The sequence below is a fragment of the Mus musculus genome, chromosome Y, assembly GCF_000001635.26.
Source record: "Mus musculus strain C57BL/6J chromosome Y, GRCm38.p6 C57BL/6J".
Lineage (NCBI taxonomy): Eukaryota > Metazoa > Chordata > Mammalia > Rodentia > Muridae > Mus > Mus musculus.
Window position 1 is genome coordinate 12,840,011 of NC_000087.7, and position 13,023 is coordinate 12,853,033.

At 40.1% G+C, this 13,023-nt stretch overlaps 1 pseudogene; it reads right to left on the minus strand.

Annotated features, from left to right (window-relative positions):
* Window positions 1-1,186: 1,186 nt before the first annotated feature.
* Gm21393 lies at window positions 1,187-3,601 on the minus strand (annotated as a pseudogene).
* Window positions 3,602-13,023: the final 9,422 nt, after the last annotated feature.

Genomic DNA, 13,023 nt, shown 5'->3' on the forward strand with positions numbered 1-13,023 from the left:
AATAGCTGAAAGCAAGAAACTAATGCTCTAAAGGGTTTACCAAGAAGCCTGCCTGGGAAATAATAGGTTATACAAAAGTTTAAATTGAGTAAAAGAGCACTGTGTCCACAAGGCCTGGAAGATGTAGAAACTGTAAAAATATTAAAGAGAAAAATGTAAAGCTGTACTTGTAATATAATGAAGAGTTTGTAGTTACCTAGAGTGCATTTTTGTAAAGATTTGTTCACCTGGTCTGCCCACCACTGAACTCTATTTCATAGCAAATGGGATGCAATTCTGCCAGGCCTTGTGGATGAACCCTTCTAGTATCAGATGCATATAATGTTGAAGAGGCTACATAAGCTCTTATGCCCTGAACTTATCAGTAAATTAAATCCTCAACCTTTTCTATAGAGAAACCTGCTATGCTCATTTAGAATGAAGAAATCACACAATGGGCATCCCTTTAGGCACGGGAGTAGTATGCACTGGTATAAAAGATTTCAGTGTGTGTAATAAAAGCCAAAATGATCAAAGTCACTTTACTGCACTCTTGAACTTCCACAGAGTTGGATAACTAGTGTGCACAGTGAGAACTGCAAGTGGACTTCAAATGCTTACAAATTTCTTAGGTATTGTTGGCTTTCAGGTCTTCTTGTGTTCCTGAATCTTCCTTGAAAATAGACAGTGCCGTAGGAAAAACTCAGGGTGACAACTACAGTGGTAATACTCAAGGAAAACACAGTCTTCTCATCTTGTAGATAAAGTTACCCAATTCTTTGTTTTAGTCTTCTATGGTGATTAAAATTATAGCCACTGAAACTATGCCAAGAGTATTAATTGTTTCTGACTTCAAGGACCCAAATAGCATTTTACATCTCCTCTGTGAAAGAGTGAAGAATGAAATCATAGTTCGTGGTACCTGACACCAGAGGATAGGGTCTGAGAAAAATGTATCTAAGGACACAGATGTCAAACAAATAACCATTTGTTTTTGTTTTTTTTTTTAAGTCACAAACAAAATTGTGAATTTAACACAGAAGATTAAAGGCAGTGGGAAGCAGTGTAGAATTTCTATCATATCTTTTTTAATGAGTGATAGGAAATATGTATGTTAAATTTCATATGTATGCACAGGGTTAAGCCAGCCTTGCATCAGGATAAAAAGGTACAACCAAGAGAAATGCCAATGAGTTTCGAGGTCCACTTAAGACAACAGAGGCTGGCCACTGCCCTTTGACAATGATTTCCTCCTTTATGCTGATGGGTGCCTGGTGGAACTGTGGGGAGACAGAAAGGGGGCTGGGCGCCCCTTGTGGACAGCATCTTCTTTCAGGAAAGCAGCTGAGTTGGCAGGTTGCTGTATGAACTGCTGCTTTCCTTTCTGTTTTTGTTTTTGTTTTGGTTTTTTGTTTTTTGGGGTTTGTTTGTTTGTTTGTTTGTTTTGTTTTGTTGTTTTTTTTTTGTTTGTTTTTATTATTATTTTTTCTTTCCCAAGGGAAGGAGCACAGTCATTAGGCCTTAGGGTGTCAAGAATTTCAGAGGGAATCAGCACAGCAGGTGTTCTGAAGTCCTCACTACTGGGAGGGATGCTCTGCTTTGGAACAGGAGGCTCTTTGTAGAGCTTCTACTTAGGTCCCCGCTGCTTCAGCTTCTCGGCCCTCTTTCCTTTCCTGCTCAATTCGGCTTTCCCAGCAGACTCACTGAGGGGTGGACACTTGGGCATCTGGGACAACAGATTCAGTGGACATTCCTGGCCCTTTGGCAATGTTGTTCAACTTCTGGAAGGGCTTCTTGGAATGTGGCTGTCTCAGCAACTGCTGCTTTTCCTTCAGAGTCCCATGGGCTTTCTTAGTGGGGTAACTACCGTTCTCAGACTTTGATGTGACCTGATCCTTCAGGTCAGGCTCTGTAGGAGTAGCTGCTGCCGAATTTCCTGCATGGGGCTGGGGACTAGAACTGGAAAATTTCTTGAACCTGTAGATAAAGAAGCCATCCTTATGTGAAAGTGAGAGTAGAAGCATGGGGTGGAACGCAGAGTGGGGTGAAAACACCTTGCTTGAAAACAGGTAATACCTTCCTGGCAGAAGTACAGGGCGATGGGTACCAGTAGCACATTCCTCTTCTTCAAGGCATAGTCTACCACCCTCTAGTTCTTTCTCTTCCACTGTAATAGAACAGGTGCAGAAGACCAGGTAGCCTCTGGTCTTAGAGATAGAGATCACTGAGTTAAGCAGCAGTTCCTTCTGAAGTTGGGCACAGCGCTAGATGTCCTTCTCCTCCTTGTTCGTCTTCACAGTAGGGACTTTGGGGATGACTCCTGTGCCACTAAAAGGAGCATCCAGTAGCCCTCGATCAAAGCCCCCTACCACCTTAGGGAACTGGTGTCTATCATAGTGGCTAATGATGGTGTTGGTGACTCCCAAGCGATGCAGGTTGCCCACCACTCTCTTAAAGCAGTCTGCATTGGCAAAGTTGGCAAGGATCACACCTGTGTTCTTTGTAACCTGAGCTATGTAGCTGCCCCCCACCCCCTGCCCCTGCCGGGAGCACAGCACATATCTAAGGTCTGCTCATGCTCCTGAGGTGCCAGGGCCATGACAGGCAGCATACTGGACGTACCCTGCAGCATATAGTGTCCAACAAGGTACTCGGGGCACTGAAGAATCATAAAATACAATCCAGTTTTTGCCAACTTACTCAGTTGATCCAAATTAATCCCACGATTGATCAGAGACTGAGCAAGGTCTCAGCGATGAGTTTCCAAAGTGTTGGTACTAAGGGTGATTGGCCTGGGCAACTCATTAGCTTCTAAGAACTAGATCAACTCAGATAGAGGGAACAGGTCCATGAGCTTGCTCAACAGGAAGTCTCCATAACTGGCCAGGTACTTCTGAAACCGACTCAGATACTCAGCTAGAGACCAGCCCTCTTCTTGCTGATCTCCAAAATAACGCAGCACTTTCAGTTTCCGCTTGTGAACTTGCTTCAAGTGTGGAGCCTGACCATCCTGGTCCATTTCCCCAGCAGGAGGCAGCACAAAGGCTTCCTCATCTTCCACATTAATCTGGAAATCTCTCTCTGATTTGACATCCTTTCTGGTTTAGGACTCAGGGAACACAACATCATCACCATCATTATCTTCATCATTGTCCTCTTCACTCCACTGGAACCCAATTTTGGAATCCTGGGCTTTCTGCTCCAGGGCAGCTCTTTCAATAGCCAACCACTTTACCTTCTCATCCTCCGAGTTAGAGGCAGCTCCATAGGCATCCACCATATCTTCATCACTGTCCTCAGAACTCCAAAGGTCCCTCTGGGTCATTTCATCATCTTTCCCCCATCAATGCTTTGAATTGGTGCTAGGTGCTTCTTGCCTGCTCCTTTGGATAACTCTCCAGGCAATGTTTTGATCCCAGGAGACATATTTGGCTTAGGGACATCAACAGACCTTCCCCTCTTCTTATCTGCCCGCTTTCAAGCATGACTTGACAGCCTCTTGGAATTCTCATAGCCAGCTGCAGGCAAAAACTGACCAGTTCAGTCTCCACACCCTTCTGTTTTCGGGCCTTTCAGCCAGGTCCAAGCTTCTCTTCTTTGTAGGATTGAACTTGCGCCCCATGATAACTAATGAAAAGACAAAGGAGGCAAAGCAACATCGTGGATGCTGAAAAGGGAGCACAGGCCGAAGGCTTAAGGATATTACCAGGGATGGGTACCTCCCAGCCCAGGACCCCTAATCTGGACCCCAATAGCCTCCTCGAGGCTCTCTCACACAGGACCTTGTCACCATGCCCCTCTCAGGAGGCCCAGATTGAAACCATGCTCTGCGATCCTACTCCCATATATTTTTATGATAAGAAATATAACTTTTCCAAATTTTCTAGACTTTTATCCTTCTTTACATTCTGTCCCTGTATTATGATAAATGTCCTTAGCCTGGGAATCTGCCTGAGTTTCCTGACTATGTATGTTCTGGTGTCTGAGAGAATGCTCCATAGCCTGTTAAACATTTCTCACACAAGTTACATGTATTGGGATGATCAGAAATGTGGGTCAGCTGGTTTTTAATGAGGTGACATTTCTGAAGTAATAGTCTCCCAAATTCAATACAGTTAAAGGGCTTCTCTCCTGTATGAAATCTTTGGTTTTTAACTAAGTTTGTATTAAAGGTTTTCTGGCACCAAGAACACTGATGTAGTTTTATGTCTTGGTGAGTCAGATAATGCATTTTAAAATCTGAACTGCATTCTTCTGTGTGTGTGTGTGTGTGTGTGTGTGTGTGTGTGTGTGTGTGTGTGTGTGTGTGTGTGTGTGTGTGTGTTTGTTATGTGTGCAGGGACCAGGGAGGTCAGAAAACCTGGAGATACAGGTAGGTTTTTTGTTCTTGTTTTTGTTTTATTTTTGAGACATGGCTTGTCTTTTTACCCATGGCTGTCCTGAAACTCACTCTGAAGACCAAGCTTGCCTCGAATTCAGAAATGCACCTGGCTATGCCCCCTATGTCCTGGGATTAAAGACTTGCTCCACCACTGCCTGGCAGCAGACAGTTTTTTGAGTTACATTGGGTGCTATAAACAGAACAGGAAGGTTCACCTGTACTGTTGACCATTGAGGCATCTGTCCCTTCACAATGCAAATAACAACAAGGAAGAATAAAGTAGAAAAAAATTCTGTACAATAGATGTGAGGGGGTTATCTATAATTGTATAAGAGTTCAATAGTCACAACAAAAAGTAAAACAGCTCAGTCTGGACATATGTATACAAACTGCCAAGTACCTTTCAACAAAACAGAAAAGCAATTCAATGAAGGAAGACTAGAAACTTCAATAAATGATGTGGTGCAAATTAGACACTGTGATGGGTGTTCTTGGTTGTTAACTTGACTACCTCTGGAATTAACTAAAACCCAAATGACTGGGCAAGACTGTAAAGGATTTTTTTCTTAATAATTTAAATTGGTAAGAGCCACTTTAAATCTGTATCTTTCAAGTGGGAAAAGTCACCTTTAACCTGGCACACATGTATATAAAACTTCTGCAGCTTATATAAAAGACTTGGAAGAAGAAAAGTTTTTTTTTGTTTGTTTGGTTTTTTGTTTTTTTGTTTTTTTTTTTTTTTGTTTTTTTTTTTTTTGCCTGTTTGCCCTCATCTGCAAGTCCTTTCCTTCAATGGCATTACAGGCATTTTCTCAGAATTCCAGAATACACTGAAGACCTCCTGAGACATCCAGTCTCATTGACTGAACATCTATTGGATTCTTAGAACGTCAGTTGGTAGACACTTCTTGTTGGACCACACCATGTAATTCACTTTAATAAAGTAAATTATGTATAATAAAGTATATTATATTACAAATAAGATACAAACAATAAAATATATTACATATAAAAATAAATTATGTATAATATATACAACATAGTCTGAATATCCAAAAATTTATATACATACACACACACACACACACACACACACACACACACACATATATATATATATATATATGTATGTGTGTATATATATATATATATATATAGTTTGGGCTGTACGTTCTGTTTCCCTAGAGATCCCTCTTTCACAATTGGTAAAAGAATCAACATCAGGCTCAACCGCAACTTCATACTGTATGTAAATTAATTCAAAATGGCATAGTTTTAAATGAAAGTACAAAATATACAGTTTAGGAAAATTGGAAGATATCTGTGGCTAAGGGAGTTAAGAGTTCTAGTTTTCATGGACAAAACATTCATTCTAAGAGGAAAAATTGATCTTCACTAAAATTAAGAACTTTTATGTTGACCTGGATTGTGGTGGTGATGGTGGTGGTGCATGTTTTAAACCCAGCACTTGGGATGCAATGGCAGGTAAGGTTGTGGTCAGCCTGTTGTACATAGTGATCTTCTGGACACCCAGGTTGCACAGAGAAATTGTATCTTGAAAAACAAACAAAACAAGCAAACAACAAAAAATAACATAGAAAAATATTTTCTGTAGCAATTCCTGATTCAACAGTGAAGAAGCAATCTAAATCAATTATAATCCAACAGGGAATTTCTTCCAGGGTGTATTTTTCATGAGCACAGTCCAGATTACACAATGTGTACATAAAGGAAAGGAGTTACATTTACCTAGATATGTAGTTAGCTTGTAGTTGCCCAGAATTACAACACTGTAGTGTGTCTTCTGGGAAGGGTTCAGTATAGCCCATTCTTCCTCAGAGAAATGCATTTCTGTATTTTCAAATGTTAACATGTCCTGAAAAAGAGAATGAATTTAAATATAGTACTGGAGCCAAAGTTGTTGTAGGGCCTGCCTGTGAATCATTGGATAGGCTGCATGCTAAAGAAATTATCAGTAATAAATTTAGGTGGAGAAACTGAGATGACTAGGCAAGTGTACCAGTGAACTGGCCATAAAATATCCAGTTTCCACTCTGATCCTGCCAAGTCTAGTTGCCTGGAGATCAGTAAGGACGAATGTACCAGAGAACACTTGGAGTCTTAGGAGCCAGGAAAAACTAAAATGAGACTTCCTGAAAAAGGGAAATATTAAAAAAATATAAAACAATAACAGAAAGCAATCTCATTTCTCAAGCCCCTCTACAGTCCAGTAGCCTGCATGGAGTTAGAAAATGGTCGGCTGTCATTCTGTTTTCTCTAATTAGGTAAATGGGATTAATAGGTCCAGTATTGTACAAAATATACATTTTCTGCTTATTTGTACATAACAGGATCTTACTGTGTGCCAAATAAAGGTCTTGAAATCATGCTTCTCCTCTCTCAGCCTCTAAATCAGTAGGATTGTTTATATGATGTTTTTACACTATACTATGGTTTAAATAACAGCTTACATATTTCAAAACTATTTATACAGCCAAAATAAAAGTAGACAATTAATTTGGGAGGTGGCTTAAAAGAGAACAGCAAAGAGTGAGACCGAAGACTTTGCTTGATATTTATAATTATTGTACCAATTCTGATGTAGAAGACATTATAAGTTACAATTTTCTGAGATGAATGCTTTTGAAAAACCATCACTGCCAATAAAATTGAATCCTACCCTCACTTAACTTCTGTGCCACCCTGCAAGCAGAACCATTCTCCACTGAAACAGTTGATGACTGACTTCAGGGATAGACAATCTTACTACACACACCATTTCTTAAATTAATGTAACCTGTTCCCTGTAGTCTGAGAATGACAAAAATCACTCAAGTCAAATAGCTTTGACCATAGCAGGACATTGTTATCCAAAAATCATGTCTACATTTCATTCCTTGGGGCAGCAGAACTGTCAAGTCTTAGCTTAGCTACTATGGAGGTAAAATCTTCTGGTGATGTGAGGGACATTTAAGAACAGCCTTATTACAATGAAATCCAAAGTCCATAATGATTTCTTATTTTGTTTGTATCACAGTATGTACCGAGCTATCATTCTCGCTGGCAAGAACACACTCGGTCAACCGGATTCTTCTACGGCAAGCTTTATTGTTTTTAAGGAGTTAAGACCCAGACCTCTGAAAATGCGTGGCGTTTCAGCACCTGATGTGGCATGTCAGCTCCTGATTTTTTGCTTGCCCATCACCTCATTACTACGCCCCGAGATGGGCAGTTACTAGGCGTGAGTTCACTCTTGCACTTGCGCAAAAGGCTTGTTTACGAATTAGGCACAGCAGAAGCCAGCACCATCTTATAATGGCAACTGCTCGTGGCATGGCTCTCCACAACAGTAATCCAAGATTTTTTTTTAATTTTATTCTTTATTAGATACTTTCTTCATTTAGAGTCCAAAAGTCCACTACACCCTCCCCCTCACCATTCTACCCAACCTACATACTCCCAACCCCTGGCCCTGAGACTACCCTGTACTGGGAAATATAATCTTCTCAAAAACAAGGGCCTCTCCCCCAACAGATGGCCTGTCAAGCCATCTTCTACTACACATCCAAGTAGATACAGGAGCTTTGTAGATACTGTTTAGTTCATATTGCTGTTCCTTGTTTAGGGTTAAAGACCTCCTCAGAACATTCTCATTACAGTGATTTAAGATTTAGCCAGGACCCATGCAATTTCATTGGTGTGTCTGATACATGCGTTTGTGGAACATGGCTATTGCTCTTTCTTTTAGGAATTATGTGGACAAAATCTGCACACTCACTTCATTCCTCTTTAACATCAGGGATCTCAATTTACAGAGAGGGAGATAATGAGAAGTAGGTTTAGATACCTCTTTTTTTCTGTGAGTAGCTTCCATTTCAAGTCACAAAGGGAAAAATAAGTACAACAAGAAAGAAAATTCATATCCAAATGCCCTTGGCAAGCTCATAATCCATTCTCCATAATGAATGTAGAATTCCCAAGTATATAACACTTTTGAAAAATCCTTTACTCTCATTTCCCTGAAAAGGAACACCGATGTAAAAAGACAGAAGCTAGATGCTTTGTGCACAAGTTGAATCAGGCGCACTTGTTAATGTGCATTCAGGGATTCACCACATTATTATAGAAGAAAAAAGAAATATATATATAGTGGGAGGGAGAAAGGAGACATCTAGAGAACAATAAGCCCCTTATTAGTATTAAAAATTTCTGATGTCAAATAATAACCTTTAACAACAAGAACAACAAGAACAACAAGAATAGATGTTCATCAGGAAGAACTTATTTTTTTTTTAATAACCTGTTTAGCCACAGAAAGAGGGGGCAAGATCCATCTGGTATACTTTATAGATATCTATAACCATTACCAGTAAAATTTAAAAATAATATGGATTTTTTTAAATCAAATTGAAGTAAAATAGATTTTTCAGCTGATAAGAAGGTGAAAATGTGTTCCAGAAAGAAAGAAAGTGGGTAAGAACTCATACTTGATTTTTCAATAAATAGCATCCTTATAACTCATGTGTCTGTAAGTATCAGGATTATAATGCAAGTTGGACTTCTCAGTCTAGAGTAATTTTAATGTGTTTGAATAGTTTCCAGTTGTAAGATGGTTCTCAGAATTTTTAAAAGGCAAGAAGAAAAAACCAAGTAGTTCTTCTGCTTTGTTTCAAAAGTCTTAGTTGCTTGTCTGCAGAGACCCAGAGCTTCCAGGGAAGGGTTTGAGACCTCCAACATCTTCTGAGACCATAACCTCAGAGGGAAGTTGCCTTTCTCAGTAAAGGGAACTAGGAAAGCTGAAAAGATCCATCATATTACTTTAGTACAACAGTGGCAGCTGGTTCACAGAACAAGGCATCGTTCAACAACTCAGCCAAGAACTAGGAGGATTTGAAGTGATAATAACACAGAGTAATAAAATCCACTATGCGGTCTGAAAATTTAATCTCATATACTTTGGACAGAGAAAAAAATCAAATCTTGGGAGTGTTCTGCTCAGCCCAATGAAACTCTGGGACATGCTGCAGATGTCCCAAGTTCAAGGCTCAATGGAGATGTTGGAAGTCTCTGAGAAACTGGAACTATATCATGTAAGTGCTGTGAGCCCAAAGAAATGATATTGGAAATCGTTCAAGTCCTCATCTTGCTTGGAATTAAAAAAAAAAATCACACAGCACCCGAAGTAATAAGAAGTTCATGGTGTCAATGTCAACAGGTAAACACTACTAACAAATATCTGTTAAGCATTGGGATGTTACCAACACAAATGAGGAGATGATTTTTCAATTTAAATGTAGTTTCCTTTTAATAATTAGTAGTAACGTTAAGTGTCCACTGTGAGACTGTGGGTATAGGGGACGTTAGTGAAGTGAGAGAGCTCATGGCCAGACAAAGGTTCTGTGCTCTGAGAAGGCTGTCATGGGAGGAGTGAAGGATGCTTACCATGCAGCCCTGGTTGTGCATCTGGCTCTGTGAATCCACGGACACTACACGGATGGGGGTGGACTATGTGAAGACAATGGTACCAGATTCTTAGTCTCTGGCATCCCACACTAGGCCTTGAAAAACTGAGACTGTCTATGGTTTCAGAGCTTTATTGTAGACAGCAGAAGGAAATACAAAGGGTATAAAGAGAGATAGACTGGCTATGGCCAAAAGGAGAGAAGGGTGAAAGAGATAGAAGGAAGGACAGAAAGCAAGTTAGAGAGTAAGAAAGGTGAAGGCTTAGAGAGAGAGGTAAAAGCTTAGATAGAGTAAGGATTGTAAAAGAGAGAGAGAGGGAGAGGGAGAGAGAGAGAGAGAGAGAGAGAGAGAGAGAGAGAGAGAGAGAGAGAGAGAGAGAGAGACTGAGGTAGGGCCAAGTAGCCTCTCATATATTGGGCTTGTTATCTTGCTGTTGCTAGGTAACTAGAAGAAAACTAACCTGAAGATCAGAATCTTTTGTCATTTTGTGTGTGACTGTTAGCCAGTAGTTTCTCCTGGGCAGGGGTGGCTGAGGGTTTGGTAACTTCACCAGGAGCCAGGGGTCCAGAAGTATTGAGGAAATGCCTTCCTTCCAATGTAGGTGAAAATTACCACCCATTAGGTTTCTTCAGGGTTAAGGACTTCAGCATGACTGGAGAACAAGCAGTTTGTACATAGCCCAATGCCCCAAACCCAATGATCAAATTTAACTCTAGCTTCTAGATTTTGTGGTTTCTCAGGCAGAACAACACCACTCAGGATGTGAGTTTGAAACTCTAGAGACTCCCATCATAAGAAATCAAGGAAAGGAGGTTGGGTGGGGTAAAATGATCAAGAAGAAATCTGTAAAACAGTGAAAAGACAATTGAAAAGACGCATATGGAAAAGACCAGCAACAGGGAATGCCTCAGGAGACAATCCTTGTTTTCAGAGCTTGGCAAGACAAAATTCCAATGACCAGAAGTGCCTGAGGAGAGTCTGTGAATGCATCAGGGAGGGGATGTGAAGGAGGGAGGGAGGGAGGGGGAGAGAGAGGAAAAAGAACGAGGAGAACAAGAAAGAGAAGAAAGAGAAGAAGATGGAGAGGAGAAAAAGGAAGGGAAGAGGAAGGGGAGGAACAGGACATCATGGAGAAGGAGGAGGAAGAAGAACAAAAGAATAGAAAGAAGAAGAGGAAAAAGAAGGAGGAGGAGAAGAAGGAGAAAAGGAGAAGGAGAAGAAGTAGGAGAGAATGAGAGAAGGAGAGAAGAAGAAGGAGAGGAGAGAAGGAAGAGGAGGAGAAGAAGAAGAAGAAGAAAAAAGACGGAAGAAGAGGAAACAGAAGAAGAAAGAGAAGAAGAAGAAGGAAAAAAGAAAAAGAAGAAGAAGAAGAAGAAGAAGAAGAAGAAGAAGAAGAAGAAGAAGAAGAAGAAGAAGAAGAAGAAGAAGAAGAAGAAGAAGAAGAAGAAGAAATAGGAGAAAGAGAAGTAGAAGGAGAAGGAGAACAAGAAGAAATGAGAAGGGAAGGGAGGCATAGATAAAAAGACAGAGACAAACAGAGTAACAGACATACAGAGAGAGTCATGCACATAAACATTCACATAGAGACACACAAGTAGGCCCAGAGACAGAAAAAAATATACATAGAAAGAAAGACATGCACAGAGACATTCACAGAGATACACACAATCACAACTTAATTAAGGAGGATTTGCAGAAATATATCTATGAAATTATTTGAATATTGAATACTAAATTATGTGAGCATTGTAAATGAATGAGATCCAACCAAATTTAACAAGTTCTGCAACCTTCTGCCCTATTCCACACCCTTTTAGCTGTGGGATTATAACATATAGGGCTGTAACTTCAGTTTTCTTTATTTATATTTTACTGTGATTCTCCTTTCTCCCCCATTCAATGTGGTCATAATTTTCCATGTGGAAGGATTTTCCAGTGCATGGCATCTAGGGAGACAGAGAAAACAATTAAAAAAGAGTCTCTGTGCAAGAGCAAACTGTACAAACATCTCATAGTTATTCTCCAAAGTTAGGGCTCAAAGAACACAGAGGCTCCTCTAGCTGGTACACAGATCCTAAGTTTGGCCCCACAGTATCACTGGGAACCTAATGACAATTCTCACTCAGTCAATAAAGCTATGGAGCATTCCCATTTATTGAGTTCCAGAGGAAAAGACATTTGTCAGCTTGTCTCCCTAAAAGTGAAGATTGTGCTAAAACTCTTATTAAAATTGAGAATAATTTTAAATATGAAAAAAAATTCCACGCACACACAGTAAAAAAAGTACATGTAGGCAAAATTGAAAGCAATCTATTTGATACACCACCAACACACACACACACACACAGAGAGAAGAGGGGGGTACACTTACAATACTTATTTTTAAGTAAAGTTGTCAAAACACCTGACACAAGCAATGTACAGGAAGAGATGTTTAGGGCAAACACTCATCGGGGATAGACTGTCATGATAACGACAGCATAGCAGGAAACAAACATGTTGATCTGTGGCATTGAGAGCCTGCATGGGGCCTTCTCACATTTGGGTGGATTTAGAGGCCAAGAGTTAAGTCAGAACCAGACAGCTCCCACATTCTTGCCCTTGTGATCTACTTCTGCTAGGGTACAGTCACAAAGGTTCCACAACCTTTCTAGACAGTTTCCCCAGTTTCAGACAACTGAGACTGTGGGAGCAACCCCCACACACACACACACACTAAATGAATCTAAGCCAGGCAAGTGCAAAATATTTTTGAAACTAGTTTAATTTCAGTTTTGTAAAGAGAATAGAGAACTCTCCTTTGAAATGGATTGAATTAGTCTCTAGCTTCCTTTGTGCACCCTAAATGAAACATAATGTAAAAGATTGAGTTTTCTATGTAGCAAGTGAGGGCTGACAACATCACACTAATGGAGATAAAATGCAAAGAACTGGGATATATAGCAACAATCAAAATGTCAGTGTGAAAAAAAAAACTTTTACATGTGAGTTGTCCTTGTTATTTCCCTACTGGGTTGATTGTACAAGGAAAAAAATGCCTGTCCTATTGACCACAGTGTCACTCATCATTGTGTTAGGGGATCCAATCTAGGGATTAATTATCAGGACATCATATGGACAGCAAAGTCCATAGGCTCAATACACCAGACATTAGCTGGAAAGTGAGTTACAAGAATGTAATGCCCTTTGGTGTCTTCTCT